General features: G+C 43.0%; 1 protein-coding gene across 2 annotated transcripts in view; it reads right to left on the reverse strand.

Annotated features, from left to right (window-relative positions):
* PFKFB1 (6-phosphofructo-2-kinase/fructose-2,6-biphosphatase 1) overlaps positions 1-14,116 on the reverse strand; it is a 79,336-nt gene that overhangs the window by 55,198 nt on the left and 10,022 nt on the right. Inside the window, exon 1 of one of the 2 annotated variants that reach the window (XM_030194042.1) lies at positions 2,538-2,614. The exons of the other annotated variant lie outside the window; for it this stretch is intronic. The gene's annotated coding sequence lies outside the window, so the exon portion shown is untranslated. Of the gene's footprint in view, positions 1-2,537; positions 2,615-14,116 lie in introns of those variants that run through there. 2 annotated transcript variants of the gene reach the window in all.

Here is a 14,116-nt window from a genome sequence, read left to right on the forward strand (position 1 = left end):
TAGATGAGTGCTTTTGAATATCCTGCCCATGCTGTCTGAAGATCAATGACTCTACAATAGTCACACAAGGCTGGGCACTCCTCTGTGGGTTCAGTTCAGTTAAGTATACCAATTCCATGTGCTATCTGGCACTATGGACATATGAAAGCAGTTTAAGTATCATACAAATGTGCACAAAATCAGCTTCATAGTTGTGGATGGGCCCAGCTGGGCATAGGTTAATCCAGCAGCTCCTGTGATGTGGCTGGCACGAATTCCCAAAATCTGCCAGCAGAAGACTTCTTGCACCTTTTCCTCCCCTCCCCCACACACAATCCAGTGTTTCTCACCCCTCCCCCCTTTAGTGAACCTTTTAAACACTTTGATTCTTCAAGAACCGAAGTGTTTAAAAGGTGCACAGGGGAAAGGGGATGAGAGACGCTGGATCATCTGTGGGGAAGAGGGGGGGGGGGGAAGAGATGAACGGCAGGGGGAGGGGTTCTTGTGCTCACTCACTTTGGGCTCAGGCCCATCCAAATTTAGATGTCTAGCTATGCCACTGGTGCAAATGGAATGAAACAACCAACACAGAACAAGATGGATGACCCTCTCCCTCTAAAAATACTGGAGATCCGCCAGCATGTTCTACAGATAAAATTATTAGACCTTCATTTCCCCCGATACTGTTTTGTCCCCCTTTCAACTCGCCACTGTTATATTCCGCTGTTCTATTCCCGAATGATATCCCGAACTACTCTGTCTTTTACAATTCTTCCTAATGTAACCTATAAGCGCACTGCAACCAACTGTACTCCCACATACTCCGCTGTTCCATCCCCAAATGATACCCTGTATTTACTTTGTTTTCGATAACTCTTCACAATGTAACTCAGAATTGTATTGCAACCAATTGCACTTCCATCATTCACAATGTATTGTAAGCCACACTGAGCCCGCAAATAGGTGGGAAAATGTGGGATACAAATGCAAATAAATAAATAAATAAATAAATAAATAAATAAATATATGGGATGTGCACACCTCATATTGTGGACATAGGATTTCATTCAAACCCAAAGTCAGAAATGAACTGGAAGGTGCACAACAGCCTGGACATCTGATACAAAGTAGGCCATTAAAAAAAGATGCTTCCCAGGGGTGTAGAGCTGCCGGGTATGTCAGGGATGGAGTTCCTGCACTTTACCGGCAAGTGTCTGCCAGGATCAGTGGTGTAGCCACAGGTGGGCCAGGGCCCACCCACTTAGAACTCAGGCCCACCCAACAGTCGCACACTTTTAGCGGTAGCTGGTGGGGATCTCAAGCTCCACCAGTTGAAGACTTCCCCTCCCAATGGTAACAAAAACGCTACTCTCCATGATACCAGCACCTGTGCATGCTCAGTTTTCAGCGCATACCTGCTGCAGACTGCCAAAATGGTAAGAAACAATTTCCTGCCAGCTGAGATATATTTTTGGTGGTGGTTGGGGGGGGGGGGGGACACTTGGTGCCCACCAGGGGCGTAGCCAGACAACAGATTTTGGGAGGGCCTAGGGAAGAAGTGGGTGGGCACCAATTGTTCCCCCTCCCGCCCCCCCCCCCCCCCAACCACCACCCAAAAAATATCTCAGCTGGTGGGAAAATGCTTCTTTCCATCTTGGCAGTCTGCAGCAGGCATTTGCTGAAAAATGAACATTCACAGTCTTCAGCTGGCCGAGCTTGGGATCCCACTAGCTACCACTAAACGTGTGCTACTGTTGGGTGGGCCTGAGCCCTAAATGGGTGGGCCCCTGCCTACCCAGGCCCACCTGTGGCTACGCCACTGGTGCCCACCCACTTCTTGCCTAGGCAAAAATCTGTTGTCTGGCTAGGCCCCTGGCCAGGATGCAGGTCAGTTTAACAGATAAGATCACAGGGAGAGAGAGAGGGAGGGACAAAAGCCAAGACAGTTCCCTGCTTTACTGATTCAGGGGCAGATGTAATAAGCCTTGCATTAGAATTGTATGCTGAGATTCAGTGCACAGTTCGCTAATGCACGCATTAAAACAAAATTTTACTCTTGATGCACTAAATGTCATGCAAGTTATAGCAACATTAAAAAAATGTATGCTGTCAGAAAAGAACTATGTAAACTACTGTGGTAACATTGCTGAAATTTTGTGCATGGGGTGGACGATTTTCATGACCTTTCTGCTTTCCTGTCAGCGCATAAGCCACTGAATGAACACTGAATATGGAATGGCTTACGCGCCGACAGGATGGTAAAAAGAAAAAACACTCCTCCCTTTGAAAGAGGTTATCAGACCCAGGCCGTCCCTGATCCAAGCACTTGACACAAGGCGGCCCTTGACCAAAGAGCCCCAGAAGCTGTGGTAATAGTACTTATCTGATTCCTGGAAAGTGTCCCGTGATGTTGTTGTCTTCCACCATCACTTTGGAAGATGGTGGGTGTATTAGTAATAGGTTTTCAGAGCTGCCACCAAGGTCCTCTCTTCTATAGTTTCCTTTCAAGATTATTTTAAATTGACATGTTTAATCCACTATCTTTAGAAATTACTCACTCAGTTGTTTGCTGTTTTTGCCTGCTATGACAGTCTTTTATCTGTCTCTGTCAAATTTCATTTCCGTCTGCAATATTTGTTTCTAGATTTGTAGTTTTGTCAGATACTCTATGGAACTCTGCTGCGTGCTTCAGTGTTAGTTCATCTATGATTTTCCTTTTAACGCCTCCTGTCTATAAATCTGTGTGCATATCTTTGTCAATCTCTGACCACCACAGTGGTCACTATTATTTGCTTCCACCTGCCTGAGTTTTTGTAGTTACTGTCTCTGTTCCAAAACAATTGGACTTTGCTTTCAGTTTCTGCTCCTCAATTTCTTTCTACTTAATTGTATGCTCAGTATTGACCAGCATTTCCCAAACTTTTTCAGGCCATGACATCATGGTCGCAGCAGCAGTGATATCCCGACTCCACCAGGGTGCATCAGAATGATATGTCTATGTAGACTGGGGGCGAGTCGCAACCCCCAGATGCAACCTGTGCGACCCCATTTGGGAAGTGTAAAAAGTACATGGTCACCAGAAGCAGAGAATGTCACAAAATGAAAATGTTATCAGAGGTCAAACAAGCTACTGTACCCTATCTGTCAGCCTATATGGTTGACAATTAAAACTGCTTATCTGTGTTCTGCCCTTTCACTGGATGTGATTAGCAAGCAGCTTAAACCAGAGTATATAGAACATCACTATAAGAAGACTCAGAACTCTTGGAACCAAAATCTTCTTTAATACAGTAATCAAAAAAGGAAAAAGAATTTACAGTTCAGATGTGCCGAACAAGAGTTTTTGACTTGCAAACTGGGAGTCTGTTCTCCACCAGTTCTCTCTCCATTCAAGAGAGAAGCTGGGAGTTAGTAACGACACACTGAATAGAGATACTGTTTGTATATTTTACACTGGTAAAATCTTGATAGTGTTATAGTAACTTGAAGGGGGCCTTACAGCAAAATACAACATATATATATAAACATACAGCCAGCCTCCATGCAAATGGGGTCATACACTCCCCACCTGGTACCGGTAGATACCACTATTTAATTCCTCAAACTATAAACCATTATGAGCATGCAAAGTCCATTAATAATGCTGTATCTTAAAAACTGACAACTACTACTATTACTACTACTACTTAACATTTCTAAAGCGCTACTAGAGTTACACAGCGCTGTACAGTTTAACATAGAAGGACAGTTCCTGCTCAAGGAGCTTACAATCTAAAGGACAAATGTACAGTCAGTCAAATAGGGGCAGTCAAATTGGGCAGTCTAGATTTCCTGAATATAGGTATAAAGGTTAGGTGCCGAAGGCGACATTGAAGAGGTGGGCTTTGAGCAAGGATTTGAAGATAGGCAGGGAGGGGGCTTGGCGTAAGGGCTCAGGAAGTTTATTCCAAGCATAGGGTGAGGCGAGGCAGAAAGGGCGGAGCCTGGAGTTGGCGATGGTGGAGAAGGGTACTGAGAGGAGGGATTTGTCCTGTGAGCAGAGGTTTCGTGTGGGAACGAAAGGGGAGATGAGGGTAGAGAGGTAATGAGGGGCTGCAGATGCATTGGTAGGTTAGAAGGAGGAGCTTGAACTGTATGCGGTACCTGATCGGAAGCCAGTGAAGTGACTTGAGGAGAGGGGTGATATGAGCATATCGGTCTAGGCGGAATATAAGACGTGCAGCAGAGTTCTGAACGGATTGAAGGGGGGATAGATGGTTAAGCGGGAGGCCAGTGAGGAGTATGTTACAGTAGTCAAGGCGAGAGGTAATGAGAGAGTGGATGAGAGTTCGGGTGGTGTGCTCAGAGAGGAAAGGGCGAATTTTGCTGATGTTAAAGAGAAAGAAGCGATAGGTCTTGGCTATCTGCTAGATATGCGCAGAGAAGGAGAGGGAGGAGTCGAAGATGACTCCTTGCTTGTCTCAAGTTCTCTGTTGTTCAGGTGACTTCTCTCTTGCAGTCTGCAGGAGCTGAAACGAGAGAAAGACAATGCAAACAATAAACAACATAAAGGAGAGAAAAAGTCTCTTGAATCTCTGGAATGGACAAAGGTCCTCAAAGTTCATGTCTCTTCATGGGTGTATGTGGATCACTGGCTCAGTGATGGCTCTGGTGAAACAGTCCATTGTCTCCTACGGCAATCTGGTGTCGAAATTTCCAGGTGGTGTTAAGTAGTCATTGATGATCTGCAGTTCTGCATCTCTGATGGCATTTTGATGATAGGTGTCTGATGTTTCATGTGCTCTGGAAGAGCACATGAAACAATCAGCTGGTTGATAAACTGAAGACACAATGTTGGTGGCAAGAACGGTCATCTCTGGACAGATCTTTGTGTCAGAGTCAGAGTCTATAAGCTTAAATTAGTTCTCCATGGCTGGGGACATGTGGCCAGGTTTTAAAAGGAAATCTGGTCCTGAAAACCACGTGGCTTTCATTAGATGGGACACAGGCACAGCTCTGGTGCTACAATCTGCTGGATTTTGGTTAGTTGGCATGTAATGCCACTGCTCTTGTTGTGTTGACTTCTGTTTACATTCAACTCTGTAGCTGACATACACATAAAATCTCCTGGTTTGGTTGTAGATGTAGCCCAGGACAACTTTACTGTCAGTGTAAAACCTGATTGTGCCTATTTGAATGTCCATTTTACTTAGTATCATCTCTGCTATCTGTACTGCTAGCACTGTTCCACACAATTCTAAGTGTGAAATCATATGATTGGGTTGTGGTGATAACTTAGCTTTACCAAAGATGAATCCCATATGAGATAGCCCATCTGCATCTGTAGCTTTCAAGTAGTCCACTGCAGAGATGCCTTTTTCCAGACGTGCCTGAGAAGATGCAGATCTCTTTGTGGCAGGCAGTACTGAGTGCTACAGGGATATAAGTGCATGGGATGTGCAGTTGTTCAAAAGTCTTTAGAGAATCTTTCCATTTCTCCAATTCTTGTTTGCATTTCTGGTGGTAGTGGGACATCCTACTCATCAGTACTTTTGGAAAAGCTTCCTCAGTAGGGATCTTCCTTGTAGTGATCTTCCTTGAATGGTCTGGAGCCACAAACACCAGTGGATCTGTGGTTGCCAATTAAAACTGCTTATCTGTGTTCTGCCCTTTCACTGGATGTGACTAGCATGCAGCTTAAACCCAGAGTATAGAGCATCACTATGAGAAGACTCAGAACTCGAAAACCAAAATCTTCTTTAATGCAGTAATCAAACAAGTAATCTGTGTGTATATGGCTTCTCTTGGGTGGAGACTTGAAAGGAAAAAACGTCTCTTTTTAGGTCCCAATGTAGTCCAAGGCTTCTCTGAAGCAGAGGAGTGTATACTCTTAGATCTAAATCCTTTAAATCTTTGGCATGATCCTCTGCAGGAAATGTTCTCAATACTTATGGACTGTTAGAGGTGATTTTATGAAGTCTCAGATTGGCCTCTACTAGCATTGCTTGTTCTTTTAAAAAGTCAATGGCTTCTCCTATGGTAGGTAAGGACTTCAAACTATTGTCAACGTAAAAGTCTCTTTTGATGAAGCATCTGGCATCCATGCCATACTCCTTTCTCCTTCTTGGACTGTCCTTCAAAGCCTGTAGGTTGCTACTGCAGGTGATGGACTGCTAACAAAAACATGAACTCTCATTCAATGTTCCACAGTCTCCTGGTTTATGTTGTTGTCATGGTACCACAGGAATATCAAGTAGTTTCTGTAGTCTGGGTGTATGATAAAGCAGTAGAACATATGCTGGATATCTGCTGTTACAGTGATGGGTTTCTTTCTGAAGCAAATCAAGACTCCTAATAAGCTGTTGATCATGTCAGGCCCAGAAAGCAGCATATTGTTGAGAAAGGTTCCTTGAAACTGAGCACTGGAATCAAATACAATCCTCAACAGGCCTGGTTTTTGTGGATTATACATACCAAAGATAGGTAAGTACCAACATTCTTGTCTTTTAATGGTGGAGCTGGCTCTGCGTGGCTATTATCCAGCATGTTTTGCTTGAATGTTATACAATGCTGTTTTATCTCTTGTTTCCTTCTTAGAGTCTTTTGCAATGAAGTGAGACGAGCGAGAGCTTACTCTCTGTTATTAGGGGGTAATGATCTGGGCATCTGAAATGGTAGAGTAGCTACCCAACTGTTTGACTCATCTTTGTAGAATGCCTTATCCATGATTCTCAAGAACTCTTTTATTGAAGGAGTCAGTTTGTCATCATCCTTGGTGACTTAGAACACTAAATTCCCCATATGTTCTCCTAAATCTGGTGGAGAGATGTTCTGACAAATTGATGAGCTAGGGTCTGTCTCTTCCCAGCTGAAAACCTCCTTTATATGCAGATGGTTATGACAAGGCTTGAACAAAGTGGTATGCCCATTCTCCAAGACACACGTTTTGTAGACATCTACACTTGGTCTCCTCAATCTGTTAAGGCAGACATCACCTACTATTGCCTACTATTCAAAGACATAGGAGTCAACATTTCAAAATGATTGGGGGTGCTAAATCCAATGGAAACGACCTCTCCCTGGACACAGTCAATGATGTTGCTCGATATTAGGGGTGCTCAAGCACCCACAGAGCTGTCTCCTATGCTCAAAGCGATTTAACTGGCCAGAAACGGCTCCTGGCTGGTTAGATTGCTTGTATGGCACTATCTTCTGATATTCAGTTAGTGCTACTGAATATTACCGCTGACTGCTAAACCGAGAGCCGGCTATTTTGTGGGCAGTCCAGGTACAGAGTCAGTGTTTAACTGCCTAAGTTAAGCGACCATATCGGACCATATAAAAGTTAGTCCTATCTTTATGTGGTGTCACTTATGCAGTTAAGTGCTGAATATTGCATTTAACAACATAAGTGATAGCCTGTTGCATAAACCCTGATATTCAATGTTGAAGCCCAGACATGGCCTGGCATTGAATATCCAGGAATAATGCTGGGGGCTGCTAAAAAAAAAACACATCACCGCCAGCTAAATATCTACTCCTATATCTCTAGGGATGTTTAATTTGGGGAGTTCAGCGCAAAGTGCTGTATCCAATAGCCAGTAAATTGCTTATCCTCTGTCTCATACTTAGCCAAGATGGTACTGCAAATCCTCCATACTGTAGCCATGCAGTCATTATACAGATCTGCCTCTGGGACTCCTTTAATCCCCGCAAGTTGTGTCTCCAAGACCCATTTCCCAGATCCTGAATTGTCTGGTGATTTTGTTCCAGAGACTAAATCCTTTATAAATGCTGAGCGAGTCTTCATCCAGACTCCACGTACTAGAGGAAATCCAGAACTGTCACATCTGCCCACAGTTCTTCCAAGTGCATCAAGATCTTTTGTTTCATGACCCCTAAGTCTGCCAAGAATTAATTTCTTAGTTCCTCTTTCGTGATCGCAGGCTGTTTCTCCCACCAACAGCCACCACTCTCCTCCTGCCTCAAGGTGCTTCCCAATGCCATCTTGCCATGCTCTGCAATCACCTGCCTGCCATCCGGATACGTAAACTCTTTCAAATGATGAACTTTCTACTTGGTGGTTATTCGATTGCTGTCCTCTCCCTTTCAGACCTTCACCTGAAAAAAACTTGCTCAAATTAAATATTTGAGAGACACAAATAATAGCTAATAAGATCATGGTAACACGGAACCCCTTGGCTATGTGGCCATTCTGGCTCTTGATGTCCTTTCTTCTGGTTTCCATTTTAACTGGAAGAAACAAGTGTTGTAATTCCATTTTCTCTGATGAACTGGTCTGGAACCAAGAGTGGGATCTGAATGATGAACCTTGAGATTTACCCCTTAAAACTGATGTAGGCAGCTACAGAGATGGATAATGCAAAAGACAGTGAATGGGATAAGCAAGATCGGGTCTAAGCTCACGTCTTCTCCTCATTAAAATGGAAGTGTGCTTGCTGAATTAATGTGTAGTAAGCATTCTGCTTCTGGGTGGGTGCTGAGAGGACCTGGATCCACTTTCCAAAGGCAGTGGGTGTAGCAAATAGTACACAGAAATGGTGCTTGTATGGTGAAAGGATATTTTTATCTAAGAATTAAGCCTGTTACAAATTTATTTATTGTGATTTATTAACCAACTTGATGAAGAAATTCACCCATGTACAGTCCTTGGCACAGATTATTTCAGAGCTGCTGCTACGGGTGTGTGCATGTCTCTATGTCATGGGTTTTCACCCCAGTCTTCAGAGCACACCAAGTCAGTTGGGCTTTTCAGGATATCCTGAAAACCCCCACTGGCTAGGTGTGCCCCGAGGACTGGAGTGAAAACCTCTCTATGTGTTTGACTCTCTCTGTTCCTGTCTGAGTGTATGTGTATGTCTGTGTCTGTATGTAGATATGTATGTGTATCTGTCTATATCTCTCCCTGAGCCCCTGTGTGTTTATACTTGAAGGAATTGCAAATCTCTTTCAGAACCTTCCTCTTTCTCAACATTTGTCCTGTTCAGAATTTTTTGATCTGAACACATCTTCTGCTCAATATTCAAACCGATTTAAGCAGTCCTTTTGAGCAGTCCTAAATTTGGCCACTTAGTTATGTGGGTGCCGGCTGAATATTGGCCAGGCCCACATAATAAAATAAAAGTCCTCAGCCACTCCAATCCCCCTCACTAGTACAGATTCCCCTTCCCCTCTCTGGTGACATCAAGCTGCCCTCTCCCCAACCAAGATAACCCCCCTCTCCCGCCGGGCCTACCTGAAGTCCCTACTCGCTCCTGCCCCTAGCAACTGTGGTTCCAACCTCTAGCAACAGCCTCAAGGTACTTGATAGTACTGCGAGGCTGATGCAATATGTCATGAAAGCCATTATGGAGAGGCAGCTGCTAGGGGCAGGAGCAAGTGGGCTTCGCTCCTGCCCCTACCATCCCTATTGAACCACCAGGGACTTCATGTAGGCCTGGGAGGGGGCCTATCCTGCATGGAGGAAGGATGGGGGGGGGGGATAGCTTGGTCAGGGGCGGAGGTCTTGGTGTCACCAGGAAGAGAGGATGAGGACTGCCGGTGGCTGAGGACTTTATTTTTGTTATGTGGGTCCTGGTCAATATTCAGCCAAGGTCCACATAACTGTCTTATGTAGGCCCCAGCTGAACATTGGCTAGGATCTGCATAAGCTCTGGCGGCCAGGACAACTTAAATTAGTACCAGCTATTCGGTGCCGATGTCTGGGCATGCACGGCCCTTAATATCCGGTGCTAATTTAGCCAGTGGTCAGCTTTTTAAAAAACGAGACTGCCTCCAACTGAATAGTGACCCACTTATTTCCAAGTAGGTGTGAACTTCCTTTGAAGGCTGAGCTTCAGGAGCCTGCCTGTCTGGTCATTCTTTGTTTTTCAGAACCATCCTCCAGTAACCATCCTCCTGTAAATGATAAATCAGGGATCAAATCTATACTGTTTCTCAGAGGACCTAGGAAAACTTAGGTTAGCTGAATTGTGCATAGATCCTGCCAAACAGCAAAGTGCAGTGCCAATACTATGATCTATACAGTGAATATATTAAAAAATGTTGAAAAGTCACAGAGAGGTAAATATTATCAGGAGTTGTCTGGATAAATCCTGGCTTTCTAAGATGCCCCCACAGTTTGTCTGGCTAACAGAAGGTGTGCCAAAGGCATGCTGTCTGTTTAAATTTAACCAAGTCAGTCAGGCTGCACAAATAGCTGGTCTAAAGTTATCCAAATAAGCTTATACAAATAACTTTACTCAGTTATATTAAGTATCAGGACTTGCCTGATTAATGCTATTGAATATCCACGTAAACGGTATGTAGATAACTTTAACCAGTCACCTTCCCAGTGAATATCAGCCCCACAGTATTGCACAGTATCTTGTGTAATAAAAATAATCTTCTCTTGCATTCATCTGCAGGACTGACCCTCATTTTCAAAGCACTTAGACTTACAACGTTCCATAGGTTACTGTGTAACTCTGTAAGTCTAGGTGCTTTGAAAATGTGCCCCATTAATATAGTTGATTAACAGACACCTTGGTCAATGAATCTGTTTACAGATGGCATAGGTAGCACCCTGACATTTCTTTCTGTGAAGAGAGAAAATTTTGAGCTTATGTACACAATAAGATTGGTAAGTCTAAAGGATTTCAGCAGCCAGGCAAACTCTATCTGGTTAATATTTAAACCCCATAGTGGGGTTTTTTTTTTCTAAAGCTGGTCATGCTGTTTGAATCGTCCACAACACAGTGGTATTGAATGACCACTGAGCTTTATGGGGCTCATTTTCAAAGCACTTAAGACTTATAAAATTCCATAGGTTATTTTATGTAACTTTGTAAGTCTGTGCTTTGAAAATACACCTCTATGTATAGCAGCAATATTCAGCCGCTATTTATATAGCTAAAGTGGTTTAAGTTAGGACAGCCTTTTTCTGACTGAAATTCAGCTATTTGTATAGGTAAGCCAGGGGTGTAGCCAGACACCCAATTTTGGGTGGGCCTGGGCCCAAGATGGGTGGGCAGAAGAACCTTGCCCCGTCCCCACAGGAGATTTGGTCTCTCCTACTCTTGCCTGCATGCCATATGGCCTCTCAAACATCCCCCCTCTCCCAAATACCTTTTAAATAGCAGATTTGCACCAGCAGTGAGCAGCAACTAATACACAGTGCTCATGTTGGCCCCACACCCTTCCCTCTGATGCAACTTCCTGTTTCCACCTAGGCAGAAATATATCAGAGGGAAATCTGTGGGGCTGGTGCGAGCAGTATGTATGTCACTGCTCACTACAGACGAAGATCTGCTACTTACAAGGTATGCAAGAGGGACACTTGTTGGGAGTTTTCGGCTGGTGGGGCTTGGGGATCCCTGCCAGCCACATCATAGGTATGCTGTTACTGGGTGGGCCTGAACCCAAAGTGGGTGGGCCTGAGCCCATCCAAGCCCACCCTTGGCTACGCCACTGAGGTAAGCTATTAGGATAGTGGGCAAAATGGCCCTGCTCCACCCTGACACTGTTCAGAGAGAGTACTTATATTTGATTAGCAGAGGCCACTAAATGTGTAAGTGCTTTTGAATACAGATCCACATATTTCCAACAAAGGCAGGCAATGTACCCTGCAGCTGTTGACTCTCCTTCCTGCCACAGGGTGGGGTGGCATACACTGATGTGTTGGTCTAATTATTCTGTTATCAGTTTTCTTGATGTAAGTATTACTTTACAGGAAGGAAAATTATGTACTTCTATTTACAGGAAAGAGACTGATAGCAATATGGTGCTCCACTACTCAAGTTTTCATCCCAGACACTTACGGGATAATATTCCTTCTGGCCAGCTTTTGCGATTAAAACGCATATGTACAGATAAAAAAGATTATAAAATACAAGCAGCAGCCATGTGCCAGCGCTTTTATCAGCGCGGGTATCCTGATAAAGTTATCCGGAAGGCTTACAAGAGGGCCTCCAATGCGGAACGTCAATGGCTATTGCAATCAAAGGATCAAGATAATTCATACCCTCTGGTTTGTGTACTTCCTTTTTCGAATATGTCCAGTTCGATCCGACAACTAATATGTAAACATTGGCATGTACTTCAAGTACATACACCCTTGGTAGATCGCCCTTGTTTTGCTTATAAGAGAGGGCGTAATTTGGGTGAGATGTTATCAGGTCGGAGTCCGGATCGGCATGAACAACCGGGACATTTTAAATGTGGATCCTGCACATACTGTCAGCATGTTCATGAGGGTAACAAAATTAGTGTACCCAATAATAATCATCGCAACTTTTTCATGCATAGCAGGACTGACTGTAACTCAGCTGGAGTTGTGTACTGTATATGGTGTCCATGTGGACTTTGTTATATAGGGCACACGAAGAGGAAGATTAAAACACGCATTGGGGAACACATTAGTAATATTCGTACCTCTAAAAGGGAAGCTCCTCTGTGTGAGCATTGGAGTGAGTTTCATCATCAGATTACTGATTTGAAATATACAGTGATCCTTCAAATTAAGTTACTGAGGGGAGGAAATTTGAGTGATATTTTGATTAAAAAGGAACAACGATTTATTTATATGTGGGACACTGTTTACCCTCGTGGTTTAAATAGAGAGGTTGAATGGTTATGAAAAGTGGGGTCAGGTTTCCCTGTGTGTGATGGCCCCTTTAAATAAATCTGGGTGTTTCCAGCTACTTTGAGTCACTTTCTTTCTCTCGATTTCATTGGCTGCATGGGAACCAATGGGAAGGTCCCCTTAGGGTATTTGAACAGAGTGAGTTATTGGGCAGCTGTTTGTTTTGGAGAGCAAGGAGTGTTCCAGACATTTACCCACTCAGGGCTAGTACCTGACATTGATGGTAACAATGAATTAGGTTTATGTAAGTAATTCAATTTAATTTAAGTTCTGAAATTGGAATGTGTATAAATATTTAATTATATTCTAGTACAGGGTGAAAATATTGTTTAGATTATTAATGCAAATTTATGTTTGTAGTTCCCTTTCTGAGGAAGATATTCGAAACTCAGCTTGAGTTAAAGGGAAAATTGAGATGGTGTTGAAGAGCATGAATGAACCTTTGATGGGATTTTAAATCACCTGCACGAGCACACTGGGTTCCTAAGGGAAGTGATTTCTTCTTTTTACATGTTCAGGTTCATTGAGTATGTATTTGTGGTATGTGTAAAATTTAGTGGTTATAACTAATTGTATGTGCTTTACAAGTGAATGTTACTTAGAACTGGGATTCACATTATAATTAGTTACTTGCTTTGTGGTATAATAAGAACTAAAGGGTACATGTTTTCATTATACAGCTGATTCAATGAGATCTGGGTCTTAAAAGTTTGAAACATCGTTAACTGTAAGTTGCATTACATATAACAGTAGGTGTGTGCGCATACACTTTGAGGAGGTGGAACACAGGTTGTGCTATGATGGTTCCATCTAAACACTACCACATGTTCTCCTTGGGAACGCTATGGGTGTAATGGATATGGACTGAGCACAATTTAAATAATTTAATTAATTATATTAGTGGTTATGTGTGTGAATGGTTAGTTTAATTTATCCCAAGTATTTTTGGTGGAATATTTATATTTGAGGACTTGGGTAGTTTATCTGATTTATTCTTCCGTTTGAGTAGAGAGTTTATACCCTAGTCTAGACCAGTTGTTTTTAACTCTTTAGGTGCAAACAAGGGAAACCAACCACACACCACTGTAACTAAACAGAAAATATCACAGCCCATCTGAAACAGTCTGGAATTTCACAGAAACACACCTCACTAAACAGGTACAACAACCGTTATATCATTGATACTCAATCTTTATTAAATACTTTTATAGGTTTTCTTCTTCTATTCACATTGTTGTTCCTGTCTATTAAAACTCTTACTACCAACATACATACCCACTCATCACTCATTCAAATGACTAACACAATTAACAACTACCAATGTGTTAAAATTACAGCGTAATTCCTAAAATACCAGTTATGCTTTGGTGTAGAGTATCCTTGAAGGATATTATTGAAACAGGACATTTAGGGGAATCCCAGTAGAGAGGTTTCAACAATGCTGAAAGTAAGCCAGTTGCGCTAAATGAGAGAGCAGGATAAAGGATGCACATTATCCCCTTCAACTTCTAAGCA

This window comes from Microcaecilia unicolor, chromosome 2 (genome assembly GCF_901765095.1).
Source record: "Microcaecilia unicolor chromosome 2, aMicUni1.1, whole genome shotgun sequence".
NCBI classification, from domain to species: Eukaryota; Metazoa; Chordata; class Amphibia; order Gymnophiona; family Siphonopidae; genus Microcaecilia; species Microcaecilia unicolor.